We start from the raw sequence: 18,055 nt of genomic DNA on the forward strand, positions 1-18,055 counted from the left end.
CCAGGCAGGTGGGCAGTGCCAGGATCTTCCTGGATCCTAGTGCTTCACACGTGCAGCCTAACCCAAGCTGGGCTACCATAGTCTGGGTTAGGCTGCGTGTATGAATACGCTTAACATCTTAGTGCAACACACAGTGCTTGGGGGCCCACTTTCACAGACAGTGGCCCAAAGAGCCCTGACCAGATTCAGTAAAGGAGCAAACTTCCTATGGTGCAATGGTCTAGGCACTGCTCGAAGAGAGACCAGCCCCAGGCACAAAACAGACAGTACCATTCTGAGCCCTAAAGACAGGGGAGTGGAGAAAGACCTTCTGCTGTGGGAAAGCAAGCAGTCTGTACTGAAAAAGGGGACCAAGACAAAGAGGAAGAAAGAGATGGGCCCTCTACAAGGTGTTTATATAAAGGTGTGGATAAGATGCAGTTCTGTCAGTGTCCACAGGTGCACACATATGCTAGTGAATACTGAGGTAGAACAAAGGTAGGGAATGAGTCATAGCTTGTAGAGCTGCCTAGGAAAGGCTGTTCTATTTTGAGTGTGTCCCTTCACCCATGGGATTCCTTCTTCAGCAGCTCTACAGAGGAGAGAGAAAGAAAACCACTACTTAAAAGATAGTACTCGTCCTCTTATGCACTCTGTCTTTGATCTGTGGGTTGGCAGCTTGAGGCACCTGGTCCGAATCTGCCCCAAGTGTCCCTCCTGCCCAAATGGAATGCTCACCCTAGGTCTATCCACATGTCATGTTCAACACTCGTATGAGTTGTACACAGGTACAGATCTGTACACAGGTACAGTCATTCACATGTTATGTTGAATGCAGGTTCTGTTGAAAGGAGAGGAGAGCTGGTCTTGTAGTAGCAAGCATGACTTGCCCCCTTAGCTAAGCAGGGCCCACCCTGGTTTCTTATGAATGGGAGACGATGTGTGAGTACTATAAGATATTCCCCTTAGGGGAAGGAGTTGCTCTGAGAAGAGCGTCTAGGTTCCAAGTTCCTTCCCTGGCATCTCCAAGATAGGGCTGAGAGAGATTCCTGCCTGCAACCTTGGAGAAGCCACTGCCAGTCTGTGTAGACAATATTGAGTGAGATGGACCAATGGTCTGACTCAGTATATGGCAGCTTCCTATGTTCCTATGTTCCAGGTACAGAACTGCACTTCCTATCTGTACCATGCATTTGAATGGCCTGTGTCCAGGTTCACTCTTATAAGGAACACAGGTAGTCATTCACACAAATGCATGTACAAGTGTACAGCAGAGTTCCCTGTAACAGAGATTCCCAGATGTTTTTGACTGTAACTCCCATCATCCTCAGCCAAAAGCCATTGCAGATGGGGATGATGGGAGATGTAGTAAATATCCTCTGGGAATTCCTGTTACAGGGAATACTGGCGTGCAGACATCTGTACACTCATACAGCATCATGTCTGAATTGGGCTCCTGTTTGCCATTAAATCTGCTGTAACATTTCAGCTGTGATGGCCGCAAGAAGTCTACTGAGCAGTGGGGGAAGGAGATCTTCTGGACAGAAAAGGGGATTTCCTGGGGCTGATGAGCTGCCATGAGAGGGGAGAGCCATCCCACCAACCACAGGCAAATTGGCTAGGCTTGTTATCAGCCAGAGCTCTGGTTAGCAGAACCATATAGGGAAGGAAGACATGGCATGGGTGGTTGCTTTGATCATTGTGAATAGTTCACTGGCAATCTTCAAGGCATGGCACTGCTCACAAAAGGCAGACGAAATATTAGGCCAAGCTATTCAACTCTGGCAAAGCTGCACAACTTCAGCCCTTCAGCTGTTTTTGGACTACAATTCCCATTATCCCCAGCTAGGGGTTTGCACAGAACCGGTTTGGCCAGTTCGGTTTGAATTCTGATTGAATTTGACCCGGCCCAGTCTGGTTCCGGGTCCGGCCGAACCGGGTCCTGTCCAGTCCGGCCACTAAACTAGGCCAAAACGGTTTGCACGCTGGTTCAGGGGATATACTTGTAAAGGGGAATCCATCAAGGATTCCCCTCCACAAGAAAAGGGGCATTCCCTATACTAAGTTAGGAGGGTGAGAGAACAGGTATTTAGTACCTTCGCTTTGCAGGAGGGGCAGATGGCAGCAGCAGGGGCTCCTCCAAACCCTCCACCAGCCTCCTGAAGAGCAGCCTGGGACGAATGGTCTCTGTGAATGCATGGAGGTAATGAAAATGGCCTCTGCGCGTCTACAGAGGGTCAGGCTCTTCTTCAGAAGGCCAGTGGGGGGTTCAAAGAAGCCCCCATCACCGCCTCCACCATGTAGAAAGTACCAAGTACCCATTCTCTTGCCTCCCCCCGCCCAGCTTAGCATAGGGAATGCCCCTTGAGTTGTAAAGGGGAATCCTCGCAGGTCGCCAGATTCCCCTGTACATGTATATCCCTGTAACAGTTTGGAACAGTTCTTTGAGAGTAGCTTTGTACCTTACAAGAACCTGTTTTTGTAGGTTTGTACTTTTAGAGTAGCTTTGTACCTTACGATAAGCTGTTTTTCTGAGTGAATTCTTCAGAAGTAGTAGAGGTGGTTGCTAACATAAAGATTTGATTCTGGAGTATGTGGAGTAATATTTTGTGAAAACCATTTTCCACCTGAAAAACACCTACAGCGAAATGGAGGTCACCAGGTCACCATCATGCATGTATGGACTTATTTGTTTCACATCACATCACATCACATCACATCACATCACATCAGTCTCCGTGCTATGGATTCTACCGACCCTCCAATGTTACATACTTAGTTTCATTGATATGTTTCCCAGTCATGTATGTTTTGTCTCATCTTAGACTGTAAATATGTTGAATTATAGTACTATACTGGATCAAGTTGTGGCTTTCTTTTCATTTCATGGTTATTGTGGAGTTTGGTGTAAAAGCTACCCACCGGCCTCCCAATTACATCCTCAGTCCTGCTCTAGAGACCCTAACCAGAGATCCTCTCTCTAGCCCTAACCATCTCTATCTGAATCTGTCAGTTAACTCCAACTAAATTTTATAGCCACCTGTTCGCTCCGTTCCAAAACCCCTCCATTAGGAATTCTCTCCAGAGGAGGCTCCTAATTTTAAATTCCTCTTGATAGGCAGTGTTACTAGCCAATCAACACACTCCCGCTTCACACCCAGTCTGCTGTGCAAGAAACCTTCAGTGCAGGGATTCTGAAGGCTCCTTACGGACACATCGCTGTGCAGAATGTTAGCCAGCGTAAGTTGCACTCCTGAAGAACAGCCCAGTGTGCATGAACCGTTCAATCCCAAATGGTTTGGTTTGCCTCAAACTGGGCCGGTTCGATGGTTCAATCATTCAGTTGCATCCACAGAGGCCAGAACTGTGTTGCTGCTGTATGGGCAGGTTGCTGGAGGGAGCGCCGCATGCTTGGACTGTGCGGGGGGGGGGAGGCCTTAAGGAGCAGCCACTGTCTCCACTGGGCCAGTAAAAACCTTAATCTACTTCTAAAGGGGCCCTCTAGCCACTCCTCACCACCACCTTTTAGAAGACTTTTCAAGGACTCCCCCTACCCCTTTACTTGTAAAGGGGAATCCTCACTGGTTAGTTCAACCAAACCTGCTGGTTGATTCAACCAAACCCGTTCACGGACCAGTAGTTCGGTTCAAATTTGGTCTGAATTCAAACTGCGAAATTCAGTTCTTGCACACCCCTATTGCCAAGTCCCAGCACACCACTTTAAGCAAGACAAATGGCACTTCCTTATACACTTGCAGCAACGTGGGCTGATTGGAAATGCCCACGTGGAAATGCAACATGTAGGCCACTATTTTACAGTAACGACTTTTTGCATATCCCCTGTAATCCCCATGAACTGGGCAAAGAGGAACCTTTTAAAGAGTTGGTTCTCTTATATTAAGTTGGGGGAGAGCAACTGTCCCTATTCAACCCAACGTAGCATCCCCCCTCTCCAGTGTCTAAATATTTTTGTTACTTTGGGGCCTCACAAGTCTTACTAACCATGACACCATAGGGGCATAGAATATTTATTCCATCTTGGCTGCAGCCCTATGCACACTTACCTGCAGTAAGCCCGATGGGGCTTAGTGGGACTTACTAGAGAGCCAGCGTGGTGTAGTGGTTAGAGTGCTGGACTAGGACCGGGGAGACCCGAGTTCAAATCCCCATTCAGCCATGAAACTAGCTGGGTGACTCTGGGCCAGTCACTTCTCTCTCAGCCTAGCCTACTTCACAGGGTTGTTGTGAAAGAGAAACTCAAGTATGTAGTACACCACTCTGGGCTCCATGGAGGAAGAGTGGGATATAAATGTAATAATAATAATAATAATAATAATAATAATAATAATAATACTGCCAAGGAAGTTCGCCCAGGATTGCACTGTTCAGGCTGAGTATGAAGGATCTTCCTCTTGTGTAGGGGAGTGAAATAGAGGGCCTTCCTGTGCAGGCTGGGCTGAGGCTGGTTTTAGCTTAACTTCCACAGGCCTCTCCAGAATAACAACAGCCCTGCTGGAAGAGGTCCAGCATCCTGTTTCCCACAAGAGCCCACTAGATGCCTCTGAGAAGCCCACAAGCCAGAAGTGAGGCCATGCCTTCTCTCTTGCCGTCGGTCCCCCTGCAGCTGGTATTGAGAGGCATCTTGCCTCTGAGGCTGGAGGTGGCTTGTAGCCACCAGCGTAGTAGCCGTTGATCGACCTGTCCTCCGTGAATGGGTCCAAGCCCCCTTTAAAGCCAGCCAAGCAAGTGGCCATCACCACATCCCATGGCAAAGAATTCCATAGATGAATTATGCGCGGTGTGGAAAAGGTACTTCCTCTTCTCAGTCCTCAATTTCCCGACCTTCAGTTTCATGGGGAAACTGCCATGTGAGTGGTGAATACAGAAGACATATGTCTTCCCAGTGTCTTTTTCCTGTACCTTCCCGCTATGCCTTCCCTGGCAGCAGTTTTGGAGAGGGAAACTGCTGTAGCTGGAAGCATGAAAAGGGTAGGCAGCCGGTTTTCCTCTGGCTCCCCACCACCACCCAGCACCTTTACAGAAAAAGAAAGTGAGAAAACAGACGCAGAGCCGAGTGAGGGGGAAGGAGGGAGTGCTATCCTTCCAAGCCCTCTCCTGCCTCAGGCCTGGTCCTGGACACAACCCCCCCCCCCCCGGCCACACACACACATGGCAACACTTCACCTTGTCTCCCGCATTCCGCTGCGATGACATCAGCAGCCGAGCCACTGAGCTACCTGCAGCAGAGACGGCCGCCAATGCAGCCCATTGGCTGGAGCCTGGTTGTGCGAGGAGGGGAAGGAGTGGAGAGAGATGAACTAAAGAGAGGCAGGGGGAGGAAGGAGGGAAAGCGAGAGGGATTGAAAGAGGCAGGCAGCGAGAGGAGCCCAGACTGCAGCAGGGACAGCACATGGCTAGCAGAGGGAGCGAGGCAGGAGGTGGGTGTATGAGTGTTGGGAAGGTAAATTGCTGGGCTGTCTGATTGTTGTAGGGGGTGGGCTCGAGAGAGAGGTGGCATGCTTGTCCATGGGATGGATGCACAGCATGATGGATGGGGAGAGACACTAGGCAGACAGGCAGCAGCCCAATCTTAGGCATGTTTATTGAGAAGTAAGTCCCAACAGTGTTCAGTGGAGCTTACTCCCAGGTAAGCATGTATAGAACTGCAGCCTTAGATGATGAGCCAGATGGCCATGGGTGGAATGATTACATAGTGCTGAGGATAGCTGAGTGGGAAGCTAGATCTGCCTCTGAGGCTTTCTAAAAAGAGGGGTGTGTGTGTGTGTGTGTGTGTGTGTGTGTGTGTGTGTGTGTGTGTGTGTGTGTGTGACAGACAGAACACACTAAGGTCCTTTCCCAGAGATATCCCACCCCCAACCCCAGCCAAGGACCATGTTGAAGAGCAAATAAACAAAACCACATGGCATTGATATGTTAGTTCCTGTGAGGGGCAGTTGGAGTCATCCTCTCCCTTCTGGGGGAGAGAGGTCAAAAGGTAAACAGAGAAGGCGGCTTTGCAAGAATCCAAGTGAGGACAAATTGCGCTGACCACTTTGGGGGAGAAATCAAGTGCTGGATTGCTTGGACCACGCACAGGTGAGCAGAATGCTCCTGTTTGGCAGAGGAGGCAAACATGGGGTGTTGGAGGGGTTTACTGCTTTATTTTTCCTGCCATACAGTGCAAGAGGTTTCCCTGGCTCATTGAACCATCAGGTCCCAAGATTGGGGTCCTGATCTCCAGTGGCCTTTCAAGGGGTGGGAGAATGGGGGGGATCTGACTTCCAGCTCAGGGAAGTTTTATCTGGTTGTAAGAGAAGGAGGTTAATAGCTTTAGTGGTGGGTGCTGAGATGGAAAGGAGTATCTAGGGGATGGAGGAGTGTCAGCTCAGTTCGGATGTGTATTACTCTTTGGAAGCAGCAGTGGAGAGAGGCTGAAGGGACTTTTGCTCCACTCAGAGATGGCTCTGAAAGTCAGAGGTTTGAACTCTAAGGCACCACATGCATTTCTGCATCCTGGTGTGCTTTCTAAGACTGTCTGAGGACACCATGTAGGATAGATATCAGTAACTGGTAGTCCCTGGGCCAATATGGCTATCTTGCCTGCAACCCCCCCCCCAAAAAAAACCCAACCAATTGGCAAGCCCAGAGGGTAGAGCCAGTGTGATGTAGGTAGAGCCAGCATGGTGTAGTGGCTAGAGTGCTGGACTAGGACCGGGGAGACCCGAGTTCAAATCCCCATTCAGCCATGAGACTAGCTGGGTGACTCTGGGCCAGTCACTTCTCTCTCAGCTGAACCTACTTCACAGGGTTGTTGTGAGGAGAAACTCAAGTATGTAGTACACCACTCTGGGCTCCTTGGAGGAAGAGTAGGATATAAATGTAATAAATAAAATAAAATAAATAAATAAAAGAGGGGGCAGGTGGGCATCCTGGGATGACAGCCAACCCTGGAGGGTGCCATAGAATTTTGGTCTGTCATCAGCAAGCGCCTTGTGAAAATATTTGCTAGACCGGGGTAGCTGCCTTCTTGTGAGTCAAATGCTTGGTCCATGCAGCTTCCTGTTGCCTACTCTGATTCAGGGTCCTAGGCAGAAGTCTCCTCTAGCTCTGATGCCTGAGTTCCTTTTTAATTGCCAAGGACTGAACCCGGACCCTTTTGTGTGCAAAGCATGGGTTGTCCCACTGGCCTATGGCCCATCTCCCATATTGTGTTTGAACAAAGACAGCAGCCAGAGAACTTTGGTCTGTGTCTGTTCCACAGCTATTAAACTCCCTCTCTGTGGAGGTTCAACAGAATCTGGACCTGAGTGCCTTGGAGATATTTGGTCATGGCTTAAATGATCCAGGAAGATCCAACATGAGGGTGGATATTTCATATGTAAATGATTTACTTTTTCAAAGAGAATGTTAATTGGGGGTTCAGGTTTTTGAAAGGTTTTTATTACCCCTACTGAACTTTTGGGATAGGGTGAGTTACAAATTCAAATGAACACATGCGCGCATGAATTAATTAATGGGGGTGTGGAAACACACCCAGGTCCAGGACAGAAGTCTGTAAGATCTGCCCAAGTGTGCTGAGCAGAGGGGTTATTTTATCCCTCTCCTTTTCTCCCAAAGTCTGTTTGCAAGGGGTGAGCTAATGTTCATCCTGTGGGTTTGGGTTCCCTTGAGACGCGAGGGGGTGAGAGTGCAGAGTTCTGCTCATGACTGGCTGCACTGGCCATTTTAGTTGCTAGAGGAGGCCCCAATTTTGCTATCATTTTAGGGGGGGTGGATTTGGGCAGAGGTGACAGCATCTTTCCAGGTAGTGAAAGCAACACAGGAGGGACTCAATGTGGAGATCAATGGACATTTAATATAAAAGGGCTCCTGTTACGAGAAAGAAATGGATGCTTTCTGAAGAGTAGAGGCAGGGGCACTTGTGAAAGAAGAAGTATCACAGTGGGACCTGGATTTAGAGACTGTTGTCTGTCTCTGCCTCTTTGGTAATATTTCAGTCTTTACTCTTTGTCTGTCCACACATCCATCCATCTCTCTCCCTGTGCTACATCTCACCAGGGCCACAGACAGGGGAGTACATGGGAATCTATATGATGAGGTGCCGGCGGGGTGGGGGTGGGCAGAGCTCAGAGAAGCTTGTATAGATCCTTGAGTGCACCCCAGGCTTTTTTATGCCAAGTATTGCATAAAGCAGAGAAAGTCCTGTTGGCAGCCCTGTGTCTCATTGTCCATTTTGTAGGCCTGCTACATCTATTTGTCTAACTAATGTGTGAGAGTTCCCTCTGTTCTTTCAGGTTCTGCCCCCCCCCTTGCTAAATCTGTGTTTCCATCCATTATGTCCATCCATCCATCTCGGTTTTTAGCTCTCTTTCACTTCCTCCCTCCCTCCCACTGTCAGTCTCCGATATCTAGCCAGTTGTAACTATCCCCTACCAACCCTTCAGTCAAATTCATTCTCCTTTGCTCAAGACTGATGTCTCCCATAGAGACCTGGATCCAATTGATTGTCTCTCCAGAAATGGGGGTGGCCTTTGTGGAGAGAGAGAGAGGGTGACATTGGCATGAGGGAAGGACTGGTCTATAAGAGGAGATAATGACTTCACTTGGGCAAATGAGATAACCTAAAACTGTATGCTATCAATATCAGCAGGGTGTGGTCTTCACACCATGCCCCACTGATTGCCCTGCTGAGAGTCTGCAAACTGGAATTCTGTAAGGTCCCCCAGCCCCATTTGCTTCCTTGAGGAGGGGGATGAGAAGAGCTGGCCCAAGTCAGTCAAGATAACAACATCATTGCCCTGTGCTTCCTCGATGCCACATGCTCCTACAAATGACAGCTGCTAGGAAGGACCCACATGGGCAGCAGGCTTCATTTGCATACAAACAGCTCACCAGCCAATCACTAGTCTCGACAGTGGAGTACAGGACAGGCAGATGAGACACATTGTTGATGCGTGTGTGTGTGTGTGTGTGTGTGTGTGTGTGTGTGTGTGTGAGAGAGAGAGAGAGAGAGAGAGAGAGAGAGAGAGAGAGAGAGAGAGAGAGGGGGAGAGAGAGAGAGAGCATCTCACGAAGACTGGAGAGATGAGTTTGCAAGGAGTCGCTGTTTTTATGTGCTGGCATAACCAGGCACTTGGGACAGAATCCAACCTTCTGTTCTTACTGACACAGATCCAGCTCTTCAAATCCTTACAGCACCTAGGGACAAATATGAGCCGGGTCCCCCTCTGTTTTGTGAATTCTCATTCGAATGATGGTAGCTCTTTCTCTCGCTCAGAATGCACACACATGCGCACTGCACACTCCCACACCATTGCTGATGAGTATGTCAGAGTTCTGTGGAGCGGATGGGGTAGTAAATAGTCTAGCTCATGTGGATCAATGCCCCCTGCTCTTTTACTACTACTACTACTACTACTACTACTACTTATATACTGCTTTTCATCAAAAGTTCTAAAAATGGTATATACACACACACACACACACACACACACAGATGGTTCCCTGTCCCAAAAGGGCTCACAATCTAAAAAATAGACACATTATATGTGTCTACGTATAAAGTAACATCAGGAACAGCCACTGGGAAGATGCTGTGCTGGGATGGGACAGTTGCTCTCCCCCTGCTCAGCATAAAAGATCTGCCACTTCAAAAGATGCCTCCGCTTTGCTCAGCAGGGCTATCCTGGCACAGTCTGCTCGCAGGCTGCCCGCCCATAGACATCTCATTTGACCTTGGGCAACTTCAGGTGGGCTGGCTGGTCTTCTGTTCCCCATCATGGAATAATATCCCTGGCCTTGCTTCTTATTACAGTAGGGCAATGAGGATAAATCCACTAAAAGCTATGAGTCAGACCAATCCTAAGGAGATGAAGGGCTCTATAAGCATATTAAGGAGAGAGTGATAGAATCTTATCCTGTGCTGAGTGCTACAAACAAGGGAAGAGTCATAAGAAAGGAGCCCTCAGCATTAGAATGGTAGGGAAAGTCTGTAACTCCTAGCCCAGTAGCCAATGTGGTCTTCTCTCTGTGTTTTTTGAACTGCCAAACATCTTGGATCAGGCATCGAACCTGAGTTAAATCCCATTGATTTCAATGCTAAGAGGAAAGCACAAAACATCCATGCTCTTAGCCTCAGCACTCCATTTGCAATATGGGGCTAATAATGCTAATCACCCTTAGAGGATTGTTATAGGACCACTTGGATAATGTATGAGGAGTACTTGGAACATTCTCAAGCACCAAATGAATCCTCTCAATGGGCAGCATCCAGACTAAGACCCATCGGGTCTTAATTTGCCCCACTGATTTCAGTGGTGTGTGGTCATGACTAACTAGACTGGGTGTTGCCCACTGTTTAGGGATGTGCACAAACTGAGGTTCATGCACAGCTCCAGGGCCGAATTGGTTTGGACAAGGTCCGAACTGGTTTGGTGCCACTGGGGGTGGGGGGAGCAGTGGGCTTTAAAGGAGAAGAGCAGGTCCTTCCTTGCTCTCCGCTGCCACATGCAGCTTCCTGCTGTGAGGGTGCCCCCCCCCAAGAACCCGCACATGGCGTGTGCACCATGCTGACCACCTAAATGGTACCTGCACATGCATGGATGCCATGTGTGTCCCAGCGGCACACACAGGTTCTTGCGGGCGGTGGGGGGACCTCCCTCACAGCAGGAAGCTGCACGTGGTGGCGAAAAGCAGGGAAGGACCTGCTCTCCTCCTTTTTAAAGATCCCGCTCGCTGCTCCTGCCCCACTGCTGGCACCACCGAACTGGTTCGGGGCTTGTCCAAACCGGATCGGCTCCAAACTTGTACATGGACCTCGATTCATGCACATCCCTACCACTGTTGTTATTGGCTCTCATGCCACTTACTGGAGCACAGGTGGCTTGAGCATTGCTCATATCCCTGTGTACGTGTAGGCACCGCAAATAGGGCTGTGCTCTAGGGCAGCCCTGCTCTGTCAGAAGGGTTCCATCCCCACAGTTGCACAATGTCCATTATTTCCAATAGGCATCACATCACATAACAGTGTGCATGGAGCACTTACGATGGTGTAGGGCTACCCTACAGAGCAATTTCACCAGTGGTGCTTACACACACACACACACACACACACACACACACACACACACACACACACGTGTGGGCAGTGCTCAGGTTGCCCATGTTCTTTTGTGGTATGTGAGTTACTTGGGCCATTCACACAACTGGGCAGGCGGCAGGGAAGGCTGGTCCAACTCTCCTTCCCACCAGATGTGCACTGAAATGTTGCTTGGAGTGCAGACCGTACTCCCAGACGACCCATACTGTGTGGTGCAACACAGAGCTTGGGAGGCCGGGATGATATGTCCTGGCCTCTGGATATCCCACAAGGCACTGTGCAACATGTGCAGTACACTGGGGGATTCCCCCAGGAGATGGGCACCCCAGGCGCCTGTCTCTGTGTCTGCTGGGGCTGAATGCAGCCCCAGCAAACACAAGACCCCGGAGCCCGGGTTATGGGCTCACTCACACCTTTAACCATGGCTAAAAGCCAGGTTACAAAGCTGGGCTAGGCTGTGCTGCCTCTGTGGGACTGGACCCAGTCCCAGCAGCTCTCACATGTAGCCTAACACAGGCTGGGCTTCCCTAGCCTGGGTTAGGGTGCGTGTAAGAACAGCCTCACTATCTCTTCTCCATTAGAATTAATGGAATTTAAAACTCTTTAACTCAGGCTAGATTATGCCTCTTACCGATAAACCATTTTGCCAGCAGATTTGGTCTAACGCAATTATGGCCTAGTTTATGTCCAAAAAATTTCCAAAACATAATCCAGTCTTGTGCTTTTCTGTAATGTAGCTGTATAGAAAATATATTTTAAGCATCTTTCCATTTGGCCTGTTCAAGAATGCTGTGCAACTCAAAAACATGCATACCTTTATCATTGTTTTTGTCCCAGTAAAACCTGTTTCCTTAGTTATAGTGTATTTTTTAAAATAAATAAATAAATAAATAAATAAATACTTATTTTATGTATATTTATATTCTGCCCTTTGTCCTAAGACCCCAGGGTGGTTAACAACAGGATAAAACAAAAGAATTTAAAATAAAAATGTTCACTTGGCTCTCTCTCAGCATCCCTTTCTAAGTTCCTTCTTTTGATCTTCAAAAAAAGAAACTTTGTTCATGTTATTTCTTTTGCTGCACGCATTGGGTTGGTAAAAGAGTTCTGTCTAACACAAAAATTTGCAGACAACTGCACCAACAGAAGTTGATCCAGTTAAAAAATCCTGTCATTGTATTCCCCCTCCCTTCCCATCTATATACAAAATGGTTTTTCTGTGACTAGGATACTGCATGAATCTGGGATTAGAAGGATAAGAATGCTTTTTTGTCTCCTGCCTTTGTGACCTAGTCTCCATCCCACGGTGTGTATTTATTGTCTAAGCTTCCTATTTTTAGGCTTAAGCACTGGGAGTCTGTCTAACCAATACCTTTGAACCTTCAAAGCTCTAGCTTTTAGTCTGAAACACAAAGATCTTCAAATTGTGTCCAGGCTTCAGAAGGTTAAACACACACATGCAGGCGCGTGTGTGCGCACACACACACACACCCCACTCTCAAGGCCACTGGTTAACCCTTCCAGAGACCTAATGAACTGTACCTTGTTCCTGCCAAGTTTTCCTATTTTAGGCTGTGTGTGTCAGTGAGAGAAAGAAGCTTTCCAAGCACAGATAGATCAAAATGAAGGGCAGGGAGAGCAAGTAGGCTGATTGGGTTATGCTAATGCTGCCATATCACCTAGTGACACAGTGTTGTCCAATAGCAAGGTTTCCCTTTAGCAGTGCCTTTGAATTTACTGCCAGCTGGCAGTTGAGCTTAAAGAGCAGCCCAAGCAGGAGGAAACCAGCCCAGCAGGGAGAAAAGAAAGGGGACTGGTTCCAGCTAGTACCTTCCTGATGGCGTCCAATTTCCTAATTCCCTGAAATGTAAAAATAGGGTAACGTGGTCTATTTTACTGGATCAGCAACAGTGGGTGTGGAACTGTGCAGGCTTGTGGGTTGCACAGAACTCTTCATCACGAAGAATTAAATGGTAGCTAATTCTCCCTGTTCACTGGTTTCATTGCACTGCTTGCCCTCTTGCCCTGTTGTAGTTGCAAAGATGAAGAAAATTTGCTTGAAACCAAAAATGTAATAATTCAGGATTGCTTCTGAGACTAATTGTCCCTATTTGTGTCTTAAGGAGGGGTAGGGAATGAAGGGGGAAATGCCTGATGACATAAACATTCAAGCATCTGTTTCAAGTCAGTATGCTTCTGACCTTCAGTGTACAGTTTGCATATGTGTTTTCAAACCTGTATATACTCATTGGACAATCTCTGCTTGCTACTTTAAGTTGTGAGTAGGAAGAAAAGGGATATCAGAAACGACCTCAATAGCAAACCCACAGGGAATACCCAGACAACAAAGGAAGCAGATGTTTGATTAATTCAGCACCATGGAGAGAGCCTCAGCCACAGCAGGGCCGAGAATTAAGGGCATATCCACACAACAAATGTAATGAGACTGTTTCAAGCCCATTGCAACTGCCCGCAGAACAATGAGGGGTCCTGTGACTATTGAAGAAGCCATCTGCAGGAGGCTTCCCCCTTGCGTTTCACACCTGCTTTGCATGCAGAAACTCCTAAGTTTACTCCATGGCGTTTCCAGAAAAAAGGTAAAGGGTGCCGTCAAGGCGATTTCGACTCCTGGCGCCCACAGAGCCCTGTGGTTTTATTTGGCAGAATACAGGAGAGATGTGAAAAAGATCCTTGTCTGAAATCCTGGCAAGTCAGTTAGAGTAGACAACACTGAGCTAGATGGATCAATGGTCTGAGGAGAGCTGGTCTTGTGGTAGCAAGCATGACTTGTCCCCTTAGCTAAGCAGGGTCTACCCTGGTTGCATAGGAATGGGAGACTACATGTGTGAGCCCTGTAAGATATTCCCCTCAGGGGATGAAGCTGCTCTGGGAAGAGCAGAAGGTTCCAAGTTCCCTCCCTGGCATCTCCAAGATAGGAGGGATGAGAGAGATTCCTGCCTGAAACCTTGGAGAAGCCACTGCCAGTCTGTGAAGACAATATTGAGCTAGATAGACCGATGGTCTGACTTAGTATGTGGCAGCTTCCTATGTTCCTATCTGACTTACTGGTCCTACAAACTAGGTGGCTATTATTACAATCCTATGGGCTTATGTAATTAGTATGCATGCCAGTGGCACCAGTCCCTTTGCTTTTAAAGATTTTGTCCCTTTGCTTTTAAAGACCTGTACTGATGACATTTTTGTAGTTGTGAAGCATTTAAAAATCCACAGACCTTATCATAAAAAACAACAGGGTGGTTTTTTTGTTTGTTTTTTGCACTTTAATCTTGTACACTGGGCCTTTATACCTTGCTGAATCCCGCCGCCGCCACCAAAATCTGAAAAGGCACACTTAGCAAATACCTGTAATGTTCTGTTTTAATGCTAAAACTACATGCTGCATACCAGTGTCCTGAGCAGGCAACAGATTTGAGAATGTTATTACCAGAGCCATGGTCTTGCATAGAAGTAGCAAGGGTCTTGGCAGGCCCCCTTACTCCAATGTAACGAGGGAAATTACGCAATAAATAGGGCAAAGAAAATGACAAGTGGATGTGCAAACTGATGCACAGTTAAGTCAGTTGTGGATTTTATTATGCAAACGATGAGCAGCTCAGTTCTGCATTATAGTGGTTGTAGCAGTCTGTGTTTTTGAATGAGATGCACAATTAAACCAGTTATATTTGATGTGCAGCAATAACTCTGGTAGGCATTGCCAAAATTGTGTATCTGATCTGCATTTGAGCATAAGTATCCTGAACACAGAATGTGAGCATGTGGGATTGCACAAGTATTACATGTTAGTTCGCTGCATATCACTTCCTGAAAAGGCTGTGTAAGAAAAGATGTGCCAGGGTGGTACAGTGGCTATCACGTTGGACTAGGACCAGAGAGCTCTAGCTTAAACCCTTGCTTAAGCATGAAGCTCACCAGATAAGGTTAGGCAAGTCTCTTTCTCTCTCTCTCTTAGAGGCTATTCACATGCACAGCCTAGGGCAGAATAAAAATGTCAACAAAAATACCTTTTTGATTCATTTAGGTTTTAACTCTGCTCTTCCTGAAGGACTTGGCAGTGGATAATGCAGGCATACAAAATCAAATGAAAACAATAGGATAAAAATTGTTTTAAAGTATTTTTAATTGGTTGTAAATGGTTCAGAACTGATTTAAAGATGTTTTTAATATTGTTTTAAGCAGTGTGTTTTAGATGGTGTTTGTTTTTATGTTTTTTAAACTTGTTGTTCACCAACCAGAGCCTTTGGATGGGGGGATTTAGAAATGTAATAAATAACTAATGTAGAAACTAATTTAGATTAATGTAGAACTAATTTAGAAATGTAATAAATAACTAATAAATAATAAATAAAATGCTCATTCTTTATATAAGCACGCAAATGGCCAGTGCACATTTGCGCATCGGCCTTCAAAATGGCCGGTACAAGCAGGCAGAGGGCCAGGAAGGCCTGTAAATGGGCCGAACCACCCCAGAAAGGACCGGGGGAGGCCAGCGGGGAGAGGGGGAACCTTCCGAGACCCTGTTGCGGCAGCACCTGCCGGAGGCTAGCATTACAACCTGGACAAAGCGGTGAGTTTGTGATAAGAAAGAAAAAAAGAAAAAATTAGAACCCCGAACCAGTTCGAGCCAAACATGGGTTCTAATTCAGGGTGCCAAAACCAAACATGCCCAGTCTGGTTCAAGTCTGGTCCAGACTCAAACCAAAACAGGCAAACTCATTTTGTGCACGCCCCTAAATATATGTGGAAGGTTTGAACAAGAGCTGTATAAACACTAAGAGTAATGTTGGATTTTGATTTTACATTGATTGATTGATTGATTGACTAACTGAATTTCTGTACCACCTAATCTAGAAATCGCTAGGCGATGTACAGATTAAAACATAATATAAAACATAAAACATTTAAAATTCATGAAAACAGATAAAAATCACAACAGATAAAAACACATAAAAATTTAAAATTTAAATTTCAGTTAAAAGCCTTGGAGAGCCAGCGTGGTTTGAGAGCCAGCGTGGTGTAATGGTTAGACTGTTGGACTAGGACCGGGGAGACCCGAGTTCAAATCCCCATTCAGCCATGAGACTTGCTGGGTGACTCTGGGCCAGTCACTTCTCTCTCAGCCTAACCTACTTCGCAGGGTTGTTGTGAAAGAGAAACTCAAGTATGTAGTACACCGCTCTGGGCTCCTTGGAGGAAGAGCGGGATATAAATGTAATAAATAAATAAATAAAATAAAAACAGGTACGTCTTCAGGGTCCTCCTAAAAGCAAACAGAGAAGGAGATTCTCTTATTTCAGCAGGTTGGTGGCAACTGTAACTGGACCTCTCCAGATGATCTTATAGGTGACTGGGTTCACGACAGAGAAGTTGCTCTCTTAAGTATGCTGAACCTAAGCTGCCAAGGGCTTTATAGGTAATATAGATAATTATATGCTGTTTTCCCACAAGCAAATTGCACTCAAGGCAACCTGCAAAAAATGATAGTAACAATACCATTAAAAAGCATATAAATAGCATTTGAGTCAATAAAAAAATCAACCGACTATCAGTAAATGATATCAAAACATATAATAGCATAACAAATGATTCCATAAAAAATCATAAAGGCAATAATGCAAAACCTTATCAAAAACAATAATTCAAAAATCTTAGTGCATGTATGATTAATGCCTCGGACTTGGAATTTGAAAAATGTTTTGTAGGGCTGGTCTAACTGTGTAGGGGTGTGCGTGGGTAGGTGGGTGATGTAGGAGGTGTGATATGACACACCTAGAAGATTGTTTTTGTTATTTATTTTATTCAGATTGATATAGCACCATTTATGTGTGCTATTTAAATATGATGGTATCAGCATTTTGCCAATTTAGTCCTTATTTCTACATTGGCCTAGTTCTTTTTTCTTTCTCCAAAGATCAAGTTACATTTTTTCTAGGTTTTCTGTCGTGAGAAATGTTTCTTTTAAAATAATGACAAAGGATGGACCTGAGAAGCAGAGCTTTGGGGTCTATCCAAATCCAGGCACAAGTGCAAAGCATCCTTTATGCACCATAGAAGACCAGCCTTGATCTCCCTCAAAAGGAAGCTCCAGAGCCAACAAAACCCCTTCTCCACAGGCCCTCATCATTTAGTCTTGACGCACAGATCCTTTTGTCAAAAGGCTGCTCTCCGCTGTCTTAAAAAAACAACAAGCCTTCTGTCCTCTTATCTTTGTCATGTCCTTGTCCTCTTCTTTCTTCTTTTAAAATGCATCCACGATCCACTTCAGCCTATTTCCCAGTAGGCTTAGGAGATCACCCACCATTCCATGTATGCGTGTATGCATCAACTTCGCAATGCCTGGACCAATATGAACCAAATTGGGTACAGTCGTAGGGACACCTCGGTGGCATAGTTGTGATGATGTCATCTTCCCCAATTCAAGATGGCGGATGTGTAAACTTTTAAGGCGCAAGTGGACTAACTTGTGAATTGCCTAACTGATTTGAACCAAATTTGCTACAGCTGTAGGGACACCTCAATGACTTAGTTTGTGATGATGTCATCCACCAAAATTCAAGATGGCAGATGCGTAAGCGTTTAAGGTGTAAGTGGGCTACCTTGTGGACTGTCTAACCAATTTGAACCAAATTTGGTACATTTGGAGTGAGTGACACATAGGGACACCTCACTAGTGTCGTGCTTAGTAACATTATCCACCCCAATCCAAGATGCTGGATGCGTGAATGTCTTAAGAGTAAGTCTTTGGTCCCTGCTAACTTGACAAAGAGGCACTTTTTAAAGTGGTGATTCTCTTTATTTAGCAGGGGGAGAGTAACTGGCCCTATTCACCCGCAGCACAGTACCTCCAGTGACTGTTGCTGGTGTCTATCTTGTTTATTTTAGATTTTGAGCCCTTTGGGGGACAGGGATCCATCTTATTTATTTATTATTTCTCTGTGTAAACCATCCCGAGCCATTTTT

General features: G+C 46.4%; 1 protein-coding gene across 2 annotated transcripts in view; it reads left to right on the forward strand.

Annotated features, from left to right (window-relative positions):
- Positions 1-18,055, forward strand: part of MAP3K12 (mitogen-activated protein kinase kinase kinase 12) — a 152,275-nt gene that overhangs the window by 85,401 nt on the left and 48,819 nt on the right. Inside the window, exon 1 of one of the 2 annotated variants that reach the window (XM_053297520.1) lies at positions 5,318-6,075. The exons of the other annotated variant lie outside the window; for it this stretch is intronic. The gene's annotated coding sequence lies outside the window, so the exon portion shown is untranslated. Of the gene's footprint in view, positions 1-5,317; positions 6,076-18,055 lie in introns of those variants that run through there. 2 annotated transcript variants of the gene reach the window in all.

Source organism: Hemicordylus capensis, chromosome 2 (genome assembly GCF_027244095.1).
Source record: "Hemicordylus capensis ecotype Gifberg chromosome 2, rHemCap1.1.pri, whole genome shotgun sequence".
NCBI lineage: Eukaryota > Metazoa > Chordata > Lepidosauria > Squamata > Cordylidae > Hemicordylus > Hemicordylus capensis.